At 50.9% G+C, this 20,569-nt stretch overlaps 2 long non-coding RNA genes across 4 annotated transcripts; one reads left to right on the top strand and one right to left on the bottom strand.

Moving 5' to 3' along the window:
• Positions 1 to 2,642: 2,642 nt before the first annotated feature.
• LOC116958892 lies at positions 2,643 to 16,672 on the bottom strand. 3 transcript variants are annotated; one of them, XR_006165719.1, is made up of 8 exons: positions 15,361 to 16,672; positions 14,785 to 14,918; positions 10,719 to 10,970; positions 9,921 to 10,513; positions 6,031 to 6,084; positions 4,093 to 4,235; positions 3,368 to 4,018; positions 2,643 to 3,066 (listed from the first exon to the last, which is right to left on the bottom strand). It is a non-coding gene; the product is annotated as an uncharacterized LOC116958892 (long non-coding RNA). The 3 variants fall into 3 exon arrangements; XR_006165718.1 differs by lacking the exon at positions 9,921 to 10,513 and having other exon boundaries at positions 14,785 to 16,650; XR_006165720.1 differs by lacking the exons at positions 6,031 to 6,084; positions 9,921 to 10,513 and having other exon boundaries at positions 14,785 to 16,649.
• A 2,639-nt stretch (positions 16,673 to 19,311) lies between these two features.
• LOC122153877 lies at positions 19,312 to 20,100 on the top strand. Its single transcript, XR_006165721.1, has 2 exons — positions 19,312 to 19,602; positions 19,874 to 20,100. It is a non-coding gene; the product is annotated as an uncharacterized LOC122153877 (long non-coding RNA).
• Positions 20,101 to 20,569: the final 469 nt, after the last annotated feature.

Below are 20,569 nucleotides of genomic sequence, written 5' to 3'. Positions count from 1 at the left end.
CCCGACCCTCACCCACGCGGGGGCGGGCGGCACGCGCCTCCGAGCGCCTCCCCCGCGAGGCTTCCCGGCCACCCGGCGGCTCGGGGGCGCCGAGCTCCCGGCGCCGGTGCTGCGCCCCGTCGGGGCCGGCCGGGAGGAATCCTTCCTCGCCGCACGGACCGGCCGCTCCTGGTCGCGGGCAGCCGCGGCTGAGACTCTCTTTCTTTCGCTCCTCAGCCAGATCCCGCGGGCAGGGACACCACCACCCCCCCCCAACTCGATTCCAGCTGGAGCCCCTCGGCACGGCAGGACTGGCCCCATCCTCAGCCAAACCGGCTGCACCTGGGGCTGCCCCAGTCCAGCCCCAGCTGCAGCCTATTTAAAACCTTGGCCCGGTCCCATCCTCACCTCACCGGTCCCACCTGAGCTGCCCCGGCCCCAGCCCACAGCTGGAGCCCGTGGGGAGCGGGGGGCTGTCCGTACCCGGCCTGCAATAAGGTCATTTTAACAGGCTCAGGAACAATACTGTCTTTTATTCGGGCCTGGGGGCTCGGTGGATATTCCTCAAATCAAGCACAGCTAACAGCAGGTGGGGGTGCTTCTTTTATACACCCAAATCACAGGTCGGTGCTGTTCCAAATGCTCCTATTAGACACCGATCGGTCAGCAACTCTGATACAATTAGAATACAGATTACTCACCAACAGGACACCCTGCACCCTGTCTGGCCACCCTGCACGCCAACCAGACCCTCTGCACCTTGTCTGGACCCACTTTCACCTCAAACAGCCCCCCTACAAACTCTCTGACCGTCATAGACCCTGCTTGGCACCCCTGTACCCCAAACAGACCCCCTGGACCTTACCCGAGTTCCTTGCAACCCCAACTGGACACGCTGCAACCTCCCTGGGCCCCCTGAATCCCAACCAGACCCCCAGCACCCTGCCTGGCCCCTGTGCATCCCAAACAGACCCCTTGCAATCTAGCTGTTCTTTTCCTAAAGGAAAAACAAGGAAAAATCATTTAAAAGAGGAGAATTTTAAAAGCGCTGGGGAGTAAGGAAATACAGAAAAAAATTAAAACAGCACCTGAATTTAAAAGGAAGAGCAATCTATCAAACCATCTTGCCACCCCTGAACACTCAATAAAAAAGTACTCTCCAGAAAAAAAAAAAAAAGTGACAAACAAGTCTACTTTCTACTACATACGGTGCTCAACCTTGCCTGGTTCTGAAGCTCTTACCACAAACACGCGTGCTCCTCTGAAGGTCAAAAGACCTCAGTCCAAAAGCTTCGGCAGCACCAAGGCTGCCGTCGACGGAAGGAATAAGAGAGCACCAGAGAAATCCAGAAGCACAAGGACCTCCATGAGCAGAGGCTGGGGCTCATCTAGCCTGGGCCCTGCCCACCGCCCCTCCCGCAACCACCAGCAGGTGTCACATCAGCCAGAGGAGCAGCAGGGTTTTAACCATTGAGCCGAGATGACCTTTGAACCTTGACCCCGGGGTGACCTCTGACTTCTGACCCCATGTGACCATTGATCCCTGCCCCCGGAAGACCTTTGACCTCTGAACCCAGTGTGATCTTTGACCCCAGGATGACCTTTGACCTTGGATAAGCATCGATCTCCCGGACATCATTTGACCTCTGACCTGGGGTGCCCGTTGAACCCCGGGTGACCTTTGACCTCTGACAGCCAGATGCCCATTGACCTCTGATCCTTGATGACCTTTGACCGTTGCCCCTGGAGTGACATTTTACCTTTGACCCCCATATGACATTTAATACCCTGTGACCTTTTACCCAGGGTGAGCTATGACCCTGTGCTCTTTGGCCCTGGGTGACCTGTGACCCTGGATGCCCTGTGACCTTCGAGCACCGGGATGACTGTTTACTTTTTGGCTCTGGGTGCCCTTTGACCCCAGAGTGACATTGACCTTTAGCCCCAGAGCATCACGCTACCTTTGACCCCGGATGACCTTCGATCCCTGAGTGACATTTGACCCTGATGCCCTGTCACCTTTGGCCACTGGGTGACTGTTGACCTTTGGCCCAGGTTGACACTTGACCCTGGAATGCCCTTTGACCTTTTACCCCTGGGTGACCTTTGACCCAGGGTGACCTTTGACCCCAGGTAGTGGTGTGGGTTTTTTCACCGGGGTGACCTTTGGTGGCCCTTGACCCCAGTGTGACTTTTTACCTTTGGCCCCAGGGTGAGCCTTGACCTTTGACCCCTCTGCAACCTTTAACCCCAGCATGACATTTGCCTGGGGTGACCTTTGGCCTCTGTCCCGGGGATTACCTTTTCTGTTTCACTCCATGTGACCTTTAACCTATGACCCCGGGTGACCGTTGACCTCTTGGCCCATGATGACCTTTGACCCCGTGTGACCTTTTAACCACAGAATGACCTTTGACCTCTTCCAGCAAAAATCCCAGCCCAAGCCTAACCTCCATCCAAAGACTGGTGATGAACATCACCCTTCAGAGCAGCCAGGACCAGGATAAAACCACCCAGCTGAGAAAGAAAACACTACAGTCTCATATCTGGGTGTAGCGGTTTTCTCCCTAGAGCATCTGAAAAAAAATCTCAACTCCACAAGGAAAAAACTAAGTAAAAAAAAAAAAAACAAAACAAAAAAACAACAACAAAACATACTGAGCCACAATCAAAACACACCACCCAGCTTGAGGGTTTTTTTTTATTATTGTTAAGAAAACAGGAACTACCTCTACATTCAGTACAACTTGAAATAAAAGAAATCCACACCTACAATGTTAGACACATTCCAAAACTAACACTCATTCGACATCCACTCATTCCACCCCTCACACAAAACATATTCATTTTGTCACCTGCCAGAGTGGCAGATCACCCCCCTTCTATAACCATCCCTGGAACTGCATCACCGTGTACCTCAACACAACATCACCACTCCACATGATTTCACAGCATCACCCTTCATAACTGGAACCAGAGGAATACGTTTCCATCTTTTCACCACTTCTGCTCCTGTGCTTTGAAGTGCATGCTCCAGCAAGCCTCACAGAAGGATTTGCTCCCAGAATCCGAATGGCCCTCTGACACCTGCAAAAGATAAAAGAAGGGACTCCAGAGCCTGCTCACCAATAGCTACAGGCTGTCCCCAAAACCAACCTATACAATCTCCCCCCAAACAGGCCATGCTAATCATCACATCATCAAGAATTGCTATACAGACAAAGCAGCTCCACCTCAAACACACGTTATACAAACTGCAAGCATGATCTAAGGATGCAAGAATACCAGAGTAGAGTTAACGCCAGACCAACAGACACAGCCTGACAGCATGCACAACAGTGCCGAGGCCACGTGACACACGCACTCCGGCCTGGCCTGACAAACCTACCGTGACCGATGGAGACATATGGCTGGGAAAGACTGAAGACTAGGATGACACAGGAAGTACTCTGGAAGTAGTCTCAAGAAAAAAAGAGTCATCGAGATGAGAACTGCTGGTTAGGCCCAAGCCAGAGCTGCAAGGAAGACTGGCCAAATTCATCCACAACGCTAAACCAGACCGGCAGCGTTGAGCTTCTATGTCACGCTGCTAAACAAGTCGGAATTGGCACTGTGCCGATCACGTGAGGCTGCAGAGATGCAACGGATGGCTACCGTCATTCCAGTAGGATGAGTATGCCCGAGGCTTCTCAGACACAAAGGCCAAGACAAACATCAACACATCAGGTAACTAAAGAACATGTATGAACACACACTAGACATACTGCACAACTCTACCCACTCACCCCAGAGCTGCTTTGCCAGGACACGCGTGTCACGAGACGTATCACTCCCTCCACTAGCACGAGGCTGACTCCCCACAGACTAACCCTCCCATTATGCCACTTGGACACACATGGACTCCACTCCCCACAGATCTGTCCCGCTACTTAGCTTTCATGGTGTCACAGGTCACAGTCCATGCTCAGTAGCCATCCTCAACAGTGGCCTTGTCACCTAAATGCAAGGCTCCTTTAATCACCTCATGCCGCTCTGTTACCTGTGCAAACAAAAACAAAGCTGTTTCATACACACTTCAATCGTGAGAGCACAGCCCTGCATAGCTGCACTCACCTGCTCTGCTCCAGCTTTCAAAGTAATACATCACTGTTGCATGGACTGTCTGCAATTCAGCCCAAGCGGACCACTTAACTCCTGCCTTTTCTCAAACTGCTCATAGCTGTGCAGCTTCACCCCTCTGGAAAGGAATGCAGCACCTGCCAAAAAACAGAGGGAAAAGCACACGGTAAGATGCCACACATATCCTCAGCCTGCTCACAGCACTTCTCCTCTGCTGCTTTGCCTCGGCCGCTCAGAGTCAGATTCTTCAGTCTACACACCCCATCCCTATATATCCCTTTGTTCTACATACCCCATCCCTATATATCGCTACAGAATAGGGATATGAGTGTACATAATAGGAAGGGTATGACACCTCAAAAAAATACTCCTTCAGCACACTGGTCACCACTCACCTTGCTAAAGTCTGCTCCGGTACAGATACCCCACTTCACTCATCTATTCACACCTAGCAAATAAACCCAGAACAGCATAAGCCCATCAGAGCCATCAGTCACACGTATCCTCTGACATCGGACACCGGCCCGCCTTTGCCCAGCACTCTGCTCACCTCTCCTGTCACCCTGCGGCACATGGCTCGTCACTCTGCATCTGAGAAACCCAAATCACGTGAAGGTAGTCACCTAGACGCTAACCGATAGCTTTACAAGACCAAAGGTCTCTCTTTTTGCATATGCTTTCTAACTACAGCTAAAACAACCAAACCCCACATGTTGAACCCAACATATAAGCTAAGTCTCCTTTAAGATTCAAACCGCTCAACTACCACACAGACCACCACTCCCAGCAGGCCAGAGTCCAACCTCTGGCACCTGCCAAACACAGTGAAAACAACTCCAGCAGCTCTCTACAGCTACTTGCCCGGAGATGGACCGTACGGTCTTTCACAAAAGGATTGGGGCAGATCAACATATTGCTATACAACCATAAAGTTATGCTACCACTGTCTTTAGTATTGCTACATCCCTGGGCAGGGCAGCTCCCACCCCGACAGAGACAAACACCACAAACAAGACTGTGAGACACGAGAAGACCGTGAGAGAGAACTGCCACCGCAGGGAAGATGCCACCAGCAGAGGAGCTCTACAGTGCCACGACAGTGCAGATGCTTTTTATCAGCCCCGGAAAGAGAGGCAACTACTGTGGCCCATAAAAGAAAGCTACCACCAAAACCAGAATGATGGATACCTGAGAAGCCAGGCTTTGAGACTTAAGATCATTAAGGACACGAGGATGAAACCCCAGAAGGCTACTGTGTGCAAACAGAACTCTCAACAGCAGAGTTGGAGGCACCACCTACCTCAGCAGCACAAGAGATGACTGCTCAAGAACACCTACAATGCAAAACACACCAGGTGAATCCATGCTTTAGGCAACAACTGCTAGAAAAGAAGGGCTCGACAGGCACTATGCCAGTGAAGCAATGCACTCAAGATTCTCAGGAGGGCTACTGAGGTGCCTGCTGATGACAAAGGGCTATCGAGACATCAAGACCTGAGCACAGTGTGGTGTAACACACAAGAGAGACTACACGAGCTACATGCACAGACATAGGCTGGAACCTGCCCTGCCCAACACAAACTAGTGTCATGCTGACATGTAACCCACTCCCTTGCCTGCGCAAAGGAGACGGTTCCTGGACAGCCCTCTCCCCTACACTAACTTTAAAACCCCTTCCTGAAATTCCCAACCTTGGGCTGCCCACCAGAGGCCTCTCCCAAACACCACTCCCTCAACTTAGCTTTCAGAGGCCCAGGGGTCTGAACTCATCCGTAACAAAAAGCAAATCAGTTAACCAGGATATTCCTGCAGACACCAGGTTCCTCCTTATCATCTGCACAAAACCAGAGTGAGCAGTCAGCATCGTGTCAGTCGACACAGACTTCTTCCACAACACCCTCCTCCTCAAAAGCACTGTGGCTTTCTGCTCACCTGCTCCACACCAATTCTGGTATCGGACACTGTGGCCATCTTCACTTGTGGCACCTACAGTATCAAGAGAGAGAAAATTATGGTTGCACTCATGAGAAATCACCAGCCCCGTGCTCTTCACCTCTACTACCCCAGCTCACCTCAAATACTCATCCAATTCCAAAGGCTGCCTGCATGGCACCCACAGAATCAGAGAAATGCTTGATTGAGCTGCCACGTGATCACCTGCACTTAGACCCCAACCCGGCCAACAACCGCCTCACCTTCTCAGACCTCTCACTGGCGTGCAGTTTCACCCCTCCAAGACTGCTTGCGGCAGCTGCAAAAACCTAAGCAAAAGACATGCCGAGGTACTGCCCAAAACCACAGCCCGCCCACACCAATCGGCACATGGCTCATCCCTCTGTGTCTGCAGAAAACAGTATCGACAAATCACCCGGATGCTGATTAATAGCTTAACAATTCTAGAGGTCTCGATTCCATTTAGGAATACCATCTAGATTCCAAGTACAGCCTGCCATTAAAAAAACAAAACAAAACAACACAATATTAAGCCCTGCATATACAATCCTTATCATCTTTGAGATTCTAGCTATTCAACTACCACTCAAGCAGGCTCTCCCAGAGAGTTCCAGTAATCCCCTTGACACCCTTACCTGCTACTGAGGGCTACTTGCTCTGAGCTAGACTGTACAGTCTGTCACTAAACAGTCTACGCATATCATTATTAACTATAGACTATTAATCTTATTCTTCCCCTGACTAACATTGTGTCCTGGGTTGAGTGAGTGGTGGAGTTTTTTGGTGGCAGGGGAGGGGGCTATCGGGGCGGCCCCCTGTGAGAAGCTTCTCAGAGCTCCCCCAGCTCCACATCAGCTCCACTTCTGTTTGGGAAATTGAGCCAATCAGCTGCGCCCCTGCGATAACGTATTTAAGAAGGGACGTGGTGACGGGCAGTGGGACTTGTGAGGAGGAGTTGCTGCAGCTGCATGAACACCAAGGTCAGTGGAGGGACGGAGGAAGAAAGGAGGGGGGAGGTGTGCCGGAGCAGAGACCCTCCTGTATCCTGTGGGGAGACAGCAGGGCGGCCCCCTCCGCCACCCATGAAGATCTACGGTGGAGCACACATTGATTTACAGCCTGTTGTTCCTGCTCGCCTGATCAAGGTGCTGTGCCCGAAGAAGGCCGGGGTCTCATGGGAAAAGGCAGCCCCGCTGCTGTAATTCAGCGCTGGGAGGATTGCAGCATGCGGGGGAGTCCCACGCCGGAGCAGCTCGGGAAGGGCTGCAGCCATGGGAAAGAATCCAGTCGGAGGAAGTTAGTGACCCATGACGGAACAGCGTGGGGAACGCTGCGGCCCATGGGAGAAATTCAAGTCAGAGAAAGTTTGTGGAGGACTGTCTCCTCTGAGAGGGGGACCACGATGGAGCAGGGGGTAACAAGTTTTGGACACTCCCCTCACCGAACATGAAGGAAGTGGCAGCACTGACTGCACCCCCCATTCCCTGTCCCTGCGCCACTGGGGGAGGAGGTAGAGATATCGGGAGCAGAGCTGAGCCCGGGAAGAAGGGAGGGGTGGGGGGAAGGTGTTCTCAAGATGTGGCAATGCTTCTCACTGTCTTACTCTGTTATGTGTTGTTAGTGTCTGTAATAAATGGATGTTCTTTTTTTCTTCCCCTAACGAGTCTGCCTTTTGCTCGTGATCATAAAAGGGGGATTTTCCCCCATCCCAGTCCTATCTTGAACCCCAAGCCTGGCTCTCTGTCCCTTCTCATTGCCGGAGGGGAAGGGAGAGAGAGGTGCTGCATTGTGGTTGGCTGCCAATCAGGCCTAAACCACGACACATTGCTATGCCCCCAGGCAGAGCAGCTCCAACCCAGGCACATACGCAGACTGACACTGCACAGAGACAAGACAAATGACTTGACCCAGACACATGAAAAAAGACTCTCAAGAAGAATTACTCCCAGAGGGAAGACGCCTTTAGGTGGGAAGACCTAGGGATGGCAAGCAACAATCTACAGCTGTCCCAGAAGTCAAAAGCCACTGCCCATGACAAAAAGATATGGCCGCAACTGCAACAACGGATGTGCAAGAAGACAGACTCTAGGACTTAAGATCCAAAGGATGCCGAGAAAAAGTCGTCCCAGAAAAGCGATCCACGAAAACAGACCGCGCAACAGCAAATATGACGACACGTCCTGGATAACTGCTGCAAGAGAAGAGGGTCCATGAACTTCTCAGACACGACCCAGGCAAGACCGATCTGTGTGCTGAGCTTCTAATATGAGAACAGAAGCGCTAGGTTAGCACTACACCAGTGAGCCAAGGCACATGAGACCCTCGGTATGGCTACCCACCTAGCACAAAAAAAAACAATGGGAACATCAAGACTCAAGTACAGATGGTATAGTACACAAAAGCGACACATAAATATCTCCTTACCTACAAAGCTCCTTAGGGAATTACAGCAGCGGTTGACCGAGGGGAAAAAAACACAATGGCATGACATGGCAACTCGAAGACCTAAAATGGATACCTTACAACTACAGAAACTGTTGCTAAAAACAACAGATAAACAAGAATAAGAGAACATAACTGCCACGAATGATACTAGAGTAAGTCTCACTGGACTCTTAAGGAAAGAGGCAAAACTGCAATAACAGAAAAAGCTCACGTGCCCAGGACTGCAATAAAAGAAAGACCCCTGGCTGCAGATTGTTACGAGCACAAATAATACACATCCTCTTCTCCAAGAAATTCCAGGGAACACAGCAAACCAAACCTGCACTGGAAATAAGTGCCTAGTCAATGTCTCTAAGGAACAACTACTGTGACTCCAGATTAGACGGTGAGTGGATGGATGCAAAAATTAATGCCAAGAAAGAAGTAAAACGCCCAAAGAAGCAGAAGCCTCGGAGTTCTGGAGGGTATATTTTAATACACATAATGCTTTCTGAGATGTGACTTGTCTGATATTCAGTCCTGTATATTGAGATGCAGCGGATCAGATGGTTTATGCTGCATCTCTCGTGACTTTGTCGTACCCCCCATCAGCTGTCGGGAGACTAAAACCGAACAGACCTCATCAACACCCAAATCCAACTGCAAAACTGGCCAGAGAAAGGCTGATGAACCCTCCTCTCTTTCACAACCACTCAGCCAACTCAAGACTTTAGAAACTCTTTTTTTCCTGAATTGTCACGGAAGGAACCCCACTCCTTCCTGACAGCTCCTGCCCTGCATTTGCACCCCCGAACCCCCTGCATCAACTGCTCTGTGGGAGATGCTCTTCCAAGCCCTGCGCTGCATTCTGCAGGCACCTCCTATCTTCTGTCTTCCCACAGACTGCAGGCTCTACTACAGAGCCACAAAATAAGTAAAGACCTGATGCTTATAACCTGTGAGGGGCCTGCCACAAGCTGCAAAGGTTCTAAAGACAACAGGGTACTCTGTGAGGGACTGAGGAAAACAGTGAGCCACCCCATACCCTGAAAGACACTATGCCTTCCATCCCTGCCGCTTTCTTGAGAAATGCTAAAACTCCATATACAGAGGCTTACAAGACGCTCACCTTAACTCTATGGATATAATCCCACCATCAGTCCTATTAAGACCGACGATATCGGCAACTCACACGGTGCATAGAGAAAAACTAGTGAAAAACAACAAGGTTCTATCTACAGTGAAGTCAGGAAATCCAGGAAAATGCAATGCACTTAAAATAAAAAGAAAAAAAAAATGCATACTATTAAACCATCTCATGCCTCTAAACACTCAATATAAAATTGCTGACATGGAAAAAAAAAAAAAAAAAAAAAAAAACCTTCATAAAAATGTACTTTCAACTATGCACGCTGATGAACCTTGACCGGTCCTAAAGCTCTTACCTCACACACATCTGCTCAAAAACTACCATCGACTGAAGGAACAGGAGAGCCCCAGCACCAGAGAAACGCAGGAGCAGAAGCAAGCTCCCTAATGAGAGGCTGGGGTTCATCTAGTCTGGGCCCCGCCCACTGCCCTTCCCACAATCCCCCGGGAAAGGGGCGGGGCCAACCACAAGAAGGTGTCCCACCGGCCAGAAGAGCAACGATGAGATTCCTAGCTGCCTTAAACTCACAGCGTGCAAAGTGCTGACAGAGAAAGTGATCCTTACTAGAAACGGTGATACCTACTCTTTTATTACATCTATTGCATCAGCAACATTACCATGAGAGAAGAAGAGGGAGCAGGAGAGAAAATAGAGAAAAAAGGAACAGTATAGGGAAGCAAAAGAGGGGAAAAAAAATAAATAAATAAATCACAGCACGGGAAACAGAGAGATCCAGAAGAGAGGCAGGAAGGGACTGGGATGCACAAGAGAGGTGACAGGGTGCCCAGGGCTCAGCGCAGCTCTCGCTCTCAGTGCTGCTGGGAGAATTTGACAGGTCAGAGGTTTCTTTCTCTTCCCTTCATCCTTCCTGTGGTGGCTGTCCTCCACCTAAAATAATACACGGGTGTCTCACAGCTCTTACCAGACAAGGCTTCCTACACTCATAGCCTCACTTGCTCATGCCCTACATGGCCACACAGCGCTTTGGGTTTGGGTGACGCATAGAGACTATGTGGTACACGCTGGCAGTCAGGCCTGCTGCGGACTACAAAGAGGGATCGTTCCTCCCCCAGACAGTCAGGCTCACTCTTACCTGCAGTAGGAAGCTGCTGCTGGCCAGAGAAACTTCAATTTTTTCTTTTTTGCCTTTCTCTGGCCTCTCCAGCCTCAGCCACAGCAGCTCCTGCCCACTGTCCACAGCCGATATGTGCTCCGCCTGTTCCTTTTGACCGACATGCTGTGAGAAGCGCAAGGCCCAGCAGAGACAACCCACACAAGGCTGAGGCAGCTGCAGTCAACGGCATCCCCAAGGGAGGAACGGACAAGCGTGTCCTCAGTGCAGCCTCTGGAAGAGAGAAAGAAGCAGTGACCGTTATTACAGTAGATCGCTCCTGGCTGGAGCCCCTCCTTCCACAGGGGCTTCTGGAGACACAACAGGGGCCAGCTTGCCCCTGTCACCACAGGGCTTGGGGCTGCCCTGGGGCTATGGGACAGGCTTCAGGGGTGGCGCTGGATCTGGGGGCAGCTACACAGGGAGAGCAGGGCCAGGGGAGGCTCAGGAGCTCTGGTGAGTTGGGGAGGCGCCTGGCATCTGCTCCTGGGGTAACGCCCGCCTCCTTCCCCTCTTCCCTTCTGCCAGCTCTCCGGTAAGTCCCTGGGGCTGCCCCGACGCCGCTCGCTTCCAGTGCATCAGGAGCCTGTCACAGCAGGCGGTTCGAAGCTTCCTGTCCCGACACCCCCGGGCGGCCGGCGAGCGAGAGACACCCCCACACCCGCCCAAGGGGCTCGCTCGCCTCGCTAGCGTTCCTGGCCGGCACCCACCGCCAGGAATCACGCCCAGCGAGCCGCCGCGCACCGGCAGCAGCGAAGCCGGCGGTGTCGGGCTGCGCGCCCGTGCGGTGCCGGTGCTGCAGCACCGCGCTTCGCCCACCGGGTGGCGGCAGCGGCAGCGAGCGCCCGGCGGTTGGCGCGTGCCCGGGGGGCAGCACCGTCGCTGCAGTCCCGCGCTCGGCGCGACAGCGCGCGCGGGGGGCGGCGGCGGCCGTTCCTTCCCGGGGGGGCAGCGACGGGCGCGGTGGCACCGCGTTACCGTTACCGGCGGACGGCAGCGCGGAGCACGGGGGAGCCACTGCACATGCGCGGCTCCTCGCTGCAGTACCGACTTGTGCTCGCGGAACGGCAGCAGCGAGGACAGTAGCGCGTCACACGAGCTGCAGTACCAACTCTTGCTCGCAGGGTGACAGCAGCACCCTAACTCTTCTTTTCTGAGCACTGAGGACGGTGGGAAATGGCCGATAGTCCCCTTTGTATATCCAAAGACGACAACTGCTCACTGAGGGTACGGGGCTCACACCTCTCTGCCCTGGGAGCGACAGCAGCAGGTTTGTCACTGATGAGAGACACTGAACAAAGTTAATCGCTACCCTGCCCTCCAGCATGCAAAGTGATTAGACATGAAGCTGGGAAAACAAAGAGGCATACTGGTATCTTAAATGTCCTCAGCAGATGACCAGAGAGCCCTGGAGGTTTCCTCTTTACAGGACCATAGCACTGCACTTTGCCACTCCTCCCAGCAAGTATCGAAGTTGCCCTTTGCTGCCTGCAACACACCAATACTCAGTAGGCTGGGTGGGCTGTTCAGCCACCTTGTCAGGTGAGCAGCTCAGTTCCTTTGACTGGCTAATTCATTTCCTTAAAACAAACACTTTAACACTCAGTTTCTTTAATTCAGACCGCTCTAAATATGTCCTGGCCTGCAAGCCCTTTTCAGCTAGCAACACAGCCGATATACAGTGCTGGTAGAAATCTAGCTGTCATTGTGTTTTGATGGCAAAAGGCTTTTGTAACTTGAACCCCGACTGCTTTGACATCAAGACTGCAAGGCAAGAAATATGCCTCTACTTGAACAAGACACCTGCCAAATAGTTGTGCACAGTGATACGCAGCTGCCTGTGACCAACAGCATTTCCTGCTGAAAATAGAGCACAGTTCCCCCATGAAATGACACAGGCAGTGCAGAATGTTCCTCTGCTTCCCCTGCACCAGGTCCCCAGAGAACCGTATCTTTATCTGACTGGAACGTGCAGCAGCCTGTTGTCATCCCTGTCCCTTGTCAGCGAGAAACTGGCTGCCTGTAGCAGCGGCAGAACTGCTGCTGCCCAAAGGAGGAAGGAATGACTCGGTGTAAAGCTCTCCAGGCTGCCCGTGTCCTGTGCAGAGTTGATGACCTCGGCAATCTATACACAGGGCAAAGCTAACAGCTTGAGAAGGAATCGCACGGTGTAGCAGTTTCTACAACAACCCTACTTTTCCGGGCAAGCTAGACGGAGTAAAAGGCAGTAGAAAGGGGCCTGCCAGGTCCCTCGAGAGGCAGAATTGCTGTAGCTTGTGTCATGGCCGTTTTGCTCTTTTTCCTTGGCAGAGTTAACTTCCCAGAGGTTGGGAGACAGGTACGTTTGCACAGCCCAAGAACTGCTGCTTATGGAATAAAAGGCACTATAAAGCAGCAATGACAAATAAGGATGGCCTAATCAAGATGGTGGGAATAATATGGAGAGCCTAAAGTATTAGACAAGCAGGGCTCGCAACTAACTTTGTGTCGTAGTTTAAACCCAGCCAACAGCTAGCGCACCACACAACCACTCACCCACTCCCCTGCTGGTGGGATGGGGGGAGAGACTCAGAAGGGCCAAAGTGAGAAAATTTGTGGGTTGAGGTAAAAACAGTTTAATAAATAAAAAGAAACAACAGCAACGAATTGTAAGGAAAAGAAGAAAACACAAACAACAGAAGAAAAAAGCCAACAAGACGAACAAGCGATACAAAGGAAAACAATTGCTCACCACCAACCCACACCTTGCCAGTCCTGAGCAGCGGCTTCTCCACCAACCTCCCCCCATTTTACTGTTGAACATGACGTCATATGACCTGGAATATCCCTCAGGTCAGCTGTCCTGGATGTGTCCCTTCCCAACTCCTTGTGCACCCGCAGCCACCTCACCAGCAGGGCTGGGTGAGCAGAACAGCCCTTGACACTGTGCAACACTGCTCAGCAATAACTACCACAGCCCTGTGTTACCAACACTGTTTTCAGCACAAATCCAAAACGTAGGAGGGAGAGTGGGCTGGGAGTGGGGTACAGGGAAGTTGTTTGTGCGGGGAGGAGGGGGGGGTGGTGGTGTTTGTCACAGTTTGAGTGAGGGGCGATAGGCAGCACTCCAGGGATCCGGAAGGGTGTCAAATGCCCAGTGCTGCAATACATAAGGAAGGATTGGCAGATATAGTAATGCTTTTGGCTGTACAGAAGTATGCAGAGGAACACGCGCTTATGATATCTCAGCTGTTAACAACTGAGAACCCAAAGACCAGCGATGCCATCAACTTTAGGAAGGCGTGCTGTGATTGGGTTTTTGGAAGGAAATCGACTTTTTACTATTTTTAATTTTTTTTTTTTTTCGAGTGAAAAGCCTCATTGCTGACAACTACTGTCAAGTCTATCATCTCTGAAGATCCACTCTGATGAGAAGTTCATAACATGAAACTTCTTTCAATGAGAAAGATTTCCATTTTGGAAAAATCTCTTTCTAACCAAAGTCAAAATTATACACTGTATGTTAATAAAAAAGGATATTGTTGAAGCAATAACTCATCAAAACCACATCAGGACTCACTGTCACTAGTTACAAGGCTGCTAACGCTTCTTGGGAAAGCCTGGTAAAACACACGGAAGCGACACTGATTTGTCCCGTTTCATCCACGTCTCCTCTTTGACCTTGACCACTTTTAGTACAGGTGCTAATATCTCAGTAAGGTTTTCAAGTGCTACTGTAAGACTTTTAAAAACTTATTTACTGGAAAAGCATAAAGCTTTTATCATGAAAAAAAAAAAAAGGCTGTTTCTTTGGAACATCTGAACTCTTACAGTTTCTCTCCTCTTACTACAAAATTATTTTCACAGTATCATTTAATAGTAAGCACATAGAAACAGAAGATTTTGCTTTCGGGAAGAGAAAATAGAAGGAAGTAAGCTTTGCATAAACACAACATGCTCCAGAACAGACCTTATTTTTAGTATTTGCGATAAAATATTTCATATAAAAAATACAGAAAGAGAGTAGGCACATTCTTACCATTAACTTTAAAGTCTATACTACAAGTACCTTAGGAAAAATGCAGACATGCATCATAGACGTACGTTGTACTTGCAGACCAGTATGGATTCCTTCCATCTGTCTCGTACTTTCATGGCAGAAGAAAGGGCAACCACAGCAAAATGGTGGCAGTGGACATCCAGCTGAGAGAGGAAGAAACCTTTTAGCATAAAGCTGGGTAGAAATGTAAAGCTTCCTTTTTTGTGAAGGTTTGTGAAGACAGTACAACTGAGCAGAGGGAAAAAATATTTTGCATCATCTTTGATATACTTGTTGATACAGGCCACTAGAGCTTTTGCATTTTTTACACAATTGTGCCTTTTTTTTTTTGACTTATTGGCAGTTTTAGTTTCACTAGAACTCACTTTCCTAGACACACGCCAATGACAGATATCCACATACATTTTCTCAAGCCTAAGTATAGCAAATATTTCCTCACCCTACACATCCAAAGTTGAGTATTTTTGTTAAAGAGTACAGCCATCTGTCCTTGCAAATTGCCTCAGTGCAAAAAAGGAATTATTTTTTCCAGGCCGTTTCCCTAAACTGTCAAGATATTTTAAAACAGCAGTCTCGTCAACAAACCTGCTTAGGGTCCCTTCCAGCTTTTGACTGTCCTTAGATTTAACAGGCACACGTTCTATTCCATCTTTCAACAGCAAAAATACATAATGCTCTCAGACCCAGAGCACAACCCGATGGATGTCCACACACATCTCGCTGTTTTGATGAGGACCCAGTGAGCATCCCTGCAAGATTAGTTTCACCTAGACTGTGAGTTACTGATTTCAACCAATATAGCTTCTGAAGCTTTAAACTGAAAACAGTCTCTTGACACTTTGCCACAGCAGAAATGATCCATAACTAGAACTCTACAAAAATGCTGTAACACAAATTGCAAAACCACAGCAGCAAGAGCTTCGGAAATATTTAGACCAGGAACAAAGGAGAAAAATAAAACAGTTTCATCTCATGCACAGGAAAGCAGCAGAGAAAGCAGTCAGCATTCATAGCCCTTACAGAAAACAGGCAATCTCCTTCCATTCCTAAAGCCGTTTGTTAGGTCTACATATTGCAACACTACTACAGCAGTATTAAGAGTAGGGAACAATCCTGCCACTGGACGTGCTACTGACTGATGCTATTTACATAGCAGGACACGTAGACAGGAGGGTGTTTTTCCACACACAACTCCATTTCCTGAAATTTTATGTTTACCAAAAATAGCCATTTGGAACATACTGCCAAACAACATTTGGCAATAAAACTTTGATGTGTTTGACACACATAAATTTTTGTTAGCTTGCTATTTGCTTCCTGTCGTTGCTGTTCTTCCTTCAGAAATTCTACTTACAGCCAGGTTATTCACTTGTGGTTCAAGCGTTGACCTTCCTGGTATTACCAGCACATTTACACAGGTAAGTAACTTAATTACTCTTCTAAAATTATCAAAATGAAAATTACACCCGTGAAAGAGTGCAAGAAAAGAAAGAGAGAGGTCTTGCAGCAAAAGCTCTGCAGACTGGCACTGGTCAACATTGCACTCTAAAAACAAACAAAGAAACAAACAATAAAACAAAACCGTGACCTTGTATCTTTTTTTCTTTTGGAGCCCATCCCTGTCTCAGCATATTGCCTTGTCAGAGTATGAAGTGCAGACAATCTGTGTCCTGATGACACTTGCATGTGATGAATACGTGTTCAGGAATAGTCCAGATCTCTAAAACTGGTGTCATTCTTATGGTTTTAATAACCATAACTCAATTTTATTGACTTACGCATTTGTGAGGCAATTAATTAGCTTTTAAATCTAGCCTTTCCTTGGGAAAAAAAAAAAAAAAAAAAAAAACAAAAACCAAACGTGTTAGAGACTGAATAAAAGTTATGATTCAGAACTCCCAATCATGAGGGAGTGGTGGGGAAATTAATTAAAATGAAGCCCAACAGCAGCAACATTAAGTGAAATTTGGCTTTAATTCTGATCAAGTACTTCAGGGACTCTCCAAATCTATACCTCAATCCTATGAACGACTAGTCCGTCTTTGGAAGGACAATTTTTTTTACTTCCGAGATTGAAGACTGCACTGAACAGGGAATAAAGCACAGGAAGACATGTCATCGATACTCTAATGAAAAAAAAAAAAAGAAAAAAAAAAAATCAAGTTTCCATCATGTTTCATTCAATACATTTCTACTGGCATCTAGGTGCCCCAAAATTTACTATAATGACACCAGACATTACTGAAAATTTAGTTATACATAAAAAAATAAAAAGCTATTTCCAACTTGCCCATAAAATTAGCATGAACAAACAGAAGAGAAACACTTGACCCTAAAGAAGGTAACAGGCAGCTCTTAATTTATATCTGTAGTACCCTTGAACTGAAAAGTGTTTCTACCTGCTCCCCCAGCCCCATTCGTGCAATTACCTAAGCAGCAAATGGCATTCCACAATTTTCTTCATGGGACGCAGAAGGTGACACTGAGAAAAAACGCAAACGATGAACCTCTTTGTCACACCCAGCCAACGGTGAAAAGCCAGGGGAATAATCTGCCAGAACAGCCATGTGAGGCTGGGCCGTACACACCAGGAGCTCCAACTGGCCAGTTTCCCTCCCCTTTGCCAGGTACTGAAGAGATGTCGCCACCTCGTGCCGCTACCTTTCCTCCGCCTCAGGAGAGCTGGGGGACCCCCACTTCACTTCCACCCTTAGGAACGGGACCAGGAGAGAGCCTCCACACAGAGAGAGATGCACAGCCTGGATTGAATCCCTGAGGGAAGAGGCCAGGCTCCCCACTGGCAGAAGGACAACTTGCCTCCCTGTTACTCGGAGCTCCTTGCTGGGGACAGCCCTGCCTGCACCTGGCCGCTCTTCAGCCGGGCCAGGGGGGCTGTCCAGCTGAGGGACACTCCAGCGACTAGACACTCCAGCTGATTGCAGCTCCTGCTCATTACAGCTGCAGGGAATTTGGGATCTGGCTAATGCATACTCCGGACAGTGGACACCCCTTGTCTCATTCCAGCTGCTGCTTGCTACAGTTCTGGCTAGTTGAAGCTTCAGCTCTGCACTGAAGGTCCAGTTGATATCAGCTCTTTCTGCTTACAAGCTCCAGCTATTTGCAACAGTCTGGGCTTTTGGCAAGGTTGTAAATCAATTGCCGTCAAACCTTGAATATTAGGATTAAGCATCGTAACTGTACATTGTATAAATATTAATTGGTTTGTATTAGTCATTAGTTGATAAGCATTTTAAGCAGTGTACAAAGAGCTGGACTAGAATAGGGCATGAGGGGTCTGAAAAGCACCTTTCTCCTCAAAGACAACCTTGGACCGTGAGTTTGGCCTGGTGCATGCTGGCCTGCTGAACTTTGGGATCCGACCCTAACCCTAACCCTCCACCTCCACGGAAGGCTGCCTTCCCACACCCTGCTTTCTCCTGCCACCCCTGCTGCCCTCCCACCAGCCTCTGTCTCTCACCCACCTGCAAAACCAACCAAACTGGCTTCTGCTTTTGGCTCCCAAACCAGCTGACTTAGTGCCAATTTCTGAGCTGACTTGGCTGCTGAGCCTGTTCTCAAATCCTAGAAATGCAGGACTGAAGCAATAAGCCCAAGGCCACACAACTCAATCTGTTTCTCAGCCCCAAAATCAGTCACATGAGCCTCTTTTCAAGCCCCAGGGACAGAAAATTTCATCCTCATTTATGACCCCCAAAACAGATCACTCTGTTCTCTGACTCCCTTTTGCAGTCCCCATGTGCAGTGCTGAGGGATGGGGAGAGCGTAGCCACCTCACAGCCCTACACTCCCAGGCTCCTACATGCAGTTTTGGGAGCGTCTGGGAACTGCTGAGGGCCCGGTCCCACGTCTCTGTGGGGCAGCAGCAGCACAGGCAGGGCAACGATTTCTTCTTGCCGTTTCAGCCTTTATTTCTCCGGTATCATCAACACCGCACTCCAAATCCCCCACGCCAAAGGACCCCACGGGAAGCCGTGTCCAGCCATCCCCACCTCCAAGCCGAGAGCTGCCCGACCCCTCTACAAGAAACCCCGACGGCAGCGACAGCAGCCGGGGCTCTTCCCCGCCCGCGCGGGCACCGGGACCCGCCCGCCGCCGCAGGAGCCAACCGGGCCGCCGCCGCCCGACCCGCGCCGACAGCGGCAGAGGCTGCCGGACCCCAGCGAGGAGCAGCCGGGGATGGGACGAGGCTGCCCTTGCTCCCCCCCGGCCCCACACGGGCTCAGCCCCCAAACCCCACAACGACGCCGGGGCAGCTTTCGTCCCAGGGCCGTTTCCATCCCCGCCGGTCCCAGGAGGGCAGAGCCCAGACCCGCCAGCGAAGACTCCAGCCAGGGGATCCCACATCCAAGACGCGCTGTGCCCACGACCCCCTAAAGCGCCCAACGCCACGACTCCTCCCCCGCCCCAGCACTGCTCCCGCTACCTCAAAGACCAAAGCGGAACAAACCGCCGCAGCGCAACCGACCGCCCCCGCCCTTCCGGATCCGCGCAAGCCCCGTCCCGCCCACTCCCCGCTCTCTCAAGCCCGGTCCTGCCTGCCCCCCGCCCCGGCTTTAGCGCTACCCGGGCCAGGGCAGTGGCCGCATCGGACCTTCGGTCTGCTGGAGGCTCTAGGGCGCTCCTCGACCCTTTTCGCTCCGACACCTCCTGCGAGCTCAAAGCAAGCCGGTCCCGCTCCATCGGGCTACCACCGGTGGTGCCCGCTTGGTGCCCGAGCTGAACGCGGGTCTCCACCCAGCCATGAGGCGTCGTCACGGGCCTCTCGGTGTGTCCGGCGCCAGCGCATCCTGAACCGAGGAGAGCTCGGTGCGACGGCGGAGCCCCGGGGCAGGGGTTACCCCACTCCCGACGACGGTCCCCTCGCATCCCGCCCCCGAAATCTTCCCCCGCCCCGTACTGAGAGGCACGCATATGCTATCCCCGGTCAGGGGCCTCCCCGGGGAGCCGCAGAGCCGGGCCGCCCGGGTTACAGGGCTGTGCCGTTGAGACGCGTGCCGGGCGGAGATGAGACGAGAGTGACAAGCACGGGGGAGCTGCGGGAGGGGAAGATGATGTTCGTTTCCCATTTTTCCCACAGGCTAATTCTCGTGGAGTCACCCCCATTTCCTGCGCGTTACAGGCCCCCGATGCGATCCGCCGGGGCCAGAGGAGCCACCTTGCCTGCCGAAGGAAACAAGGCTTTTCCTGAGAGGCAGAAATACCTTGGATCTTGTTTTCATCGCCTTGGTCGATCAACATTTTCTCTTGTCTTTAATGTGGTCTCGCAGCCATAGCAGTTCATCTGTAAAATAAAAGAGCCGGGAAGTGTTACACGGCCCTTGTCTCCTACCGCCCTGTAGGGGTGGCTGGCGCACTGGGGATGGGGTCGGGGAAGAGGGTCTCCTGGAGGAGGGCGGTGGGGGCTCCCTAAAGCATCGTCGTAGTGCTGGGAAGGACCTGGGTCAAGTTGGAGCCGTGCAAAGGGAGAGGTGATGGCAATCCTAGAGGAGGGATGTGGGGTAGGGGTCTGGAGGAGCTCAGGACCATGTTGAAGGCGTAGGGCAGTGCCAGAGAGCTGCAGGGAAGGGTGTCTGGGAGCTGAACCGGGGCCGGTCACAGGTGAGCCATGGTGCATCATCCCGCGGGCACCACCTTCCCCTTTTCGTGACTCCGGGCTACCCCTCACCGCAGCAACCCCTCACGGTCCCAGCACAGCTCCCCCGTCCCAGCATGCTGGCCTCCCCACCGTTTGTTTCACATTGGTTTCCCAGTTGCAGGGACCCATGAGCCCCAA

Source organism: Tyto alba, unplaced genomic scaffold (assembly GCF_018691265.1).
Source record: "Tyto alba isolate M040663 unplaced genomic scaffold, T.alba_DEE_v4.0 Super-Scaffold_26, whole genome shotgun sequence".
NCBI classification, from domain to species: domain Eukaryota; kingdom Metazoa; phylum Chordata; class Aves; order Strigiformes; family Tytonidae; genus Tyto; species Tyto alba.
Note: the sequence above shows the minus strand (reverse complement) of the source record. Positions and strands in the feature narration are given on the sequence as shown.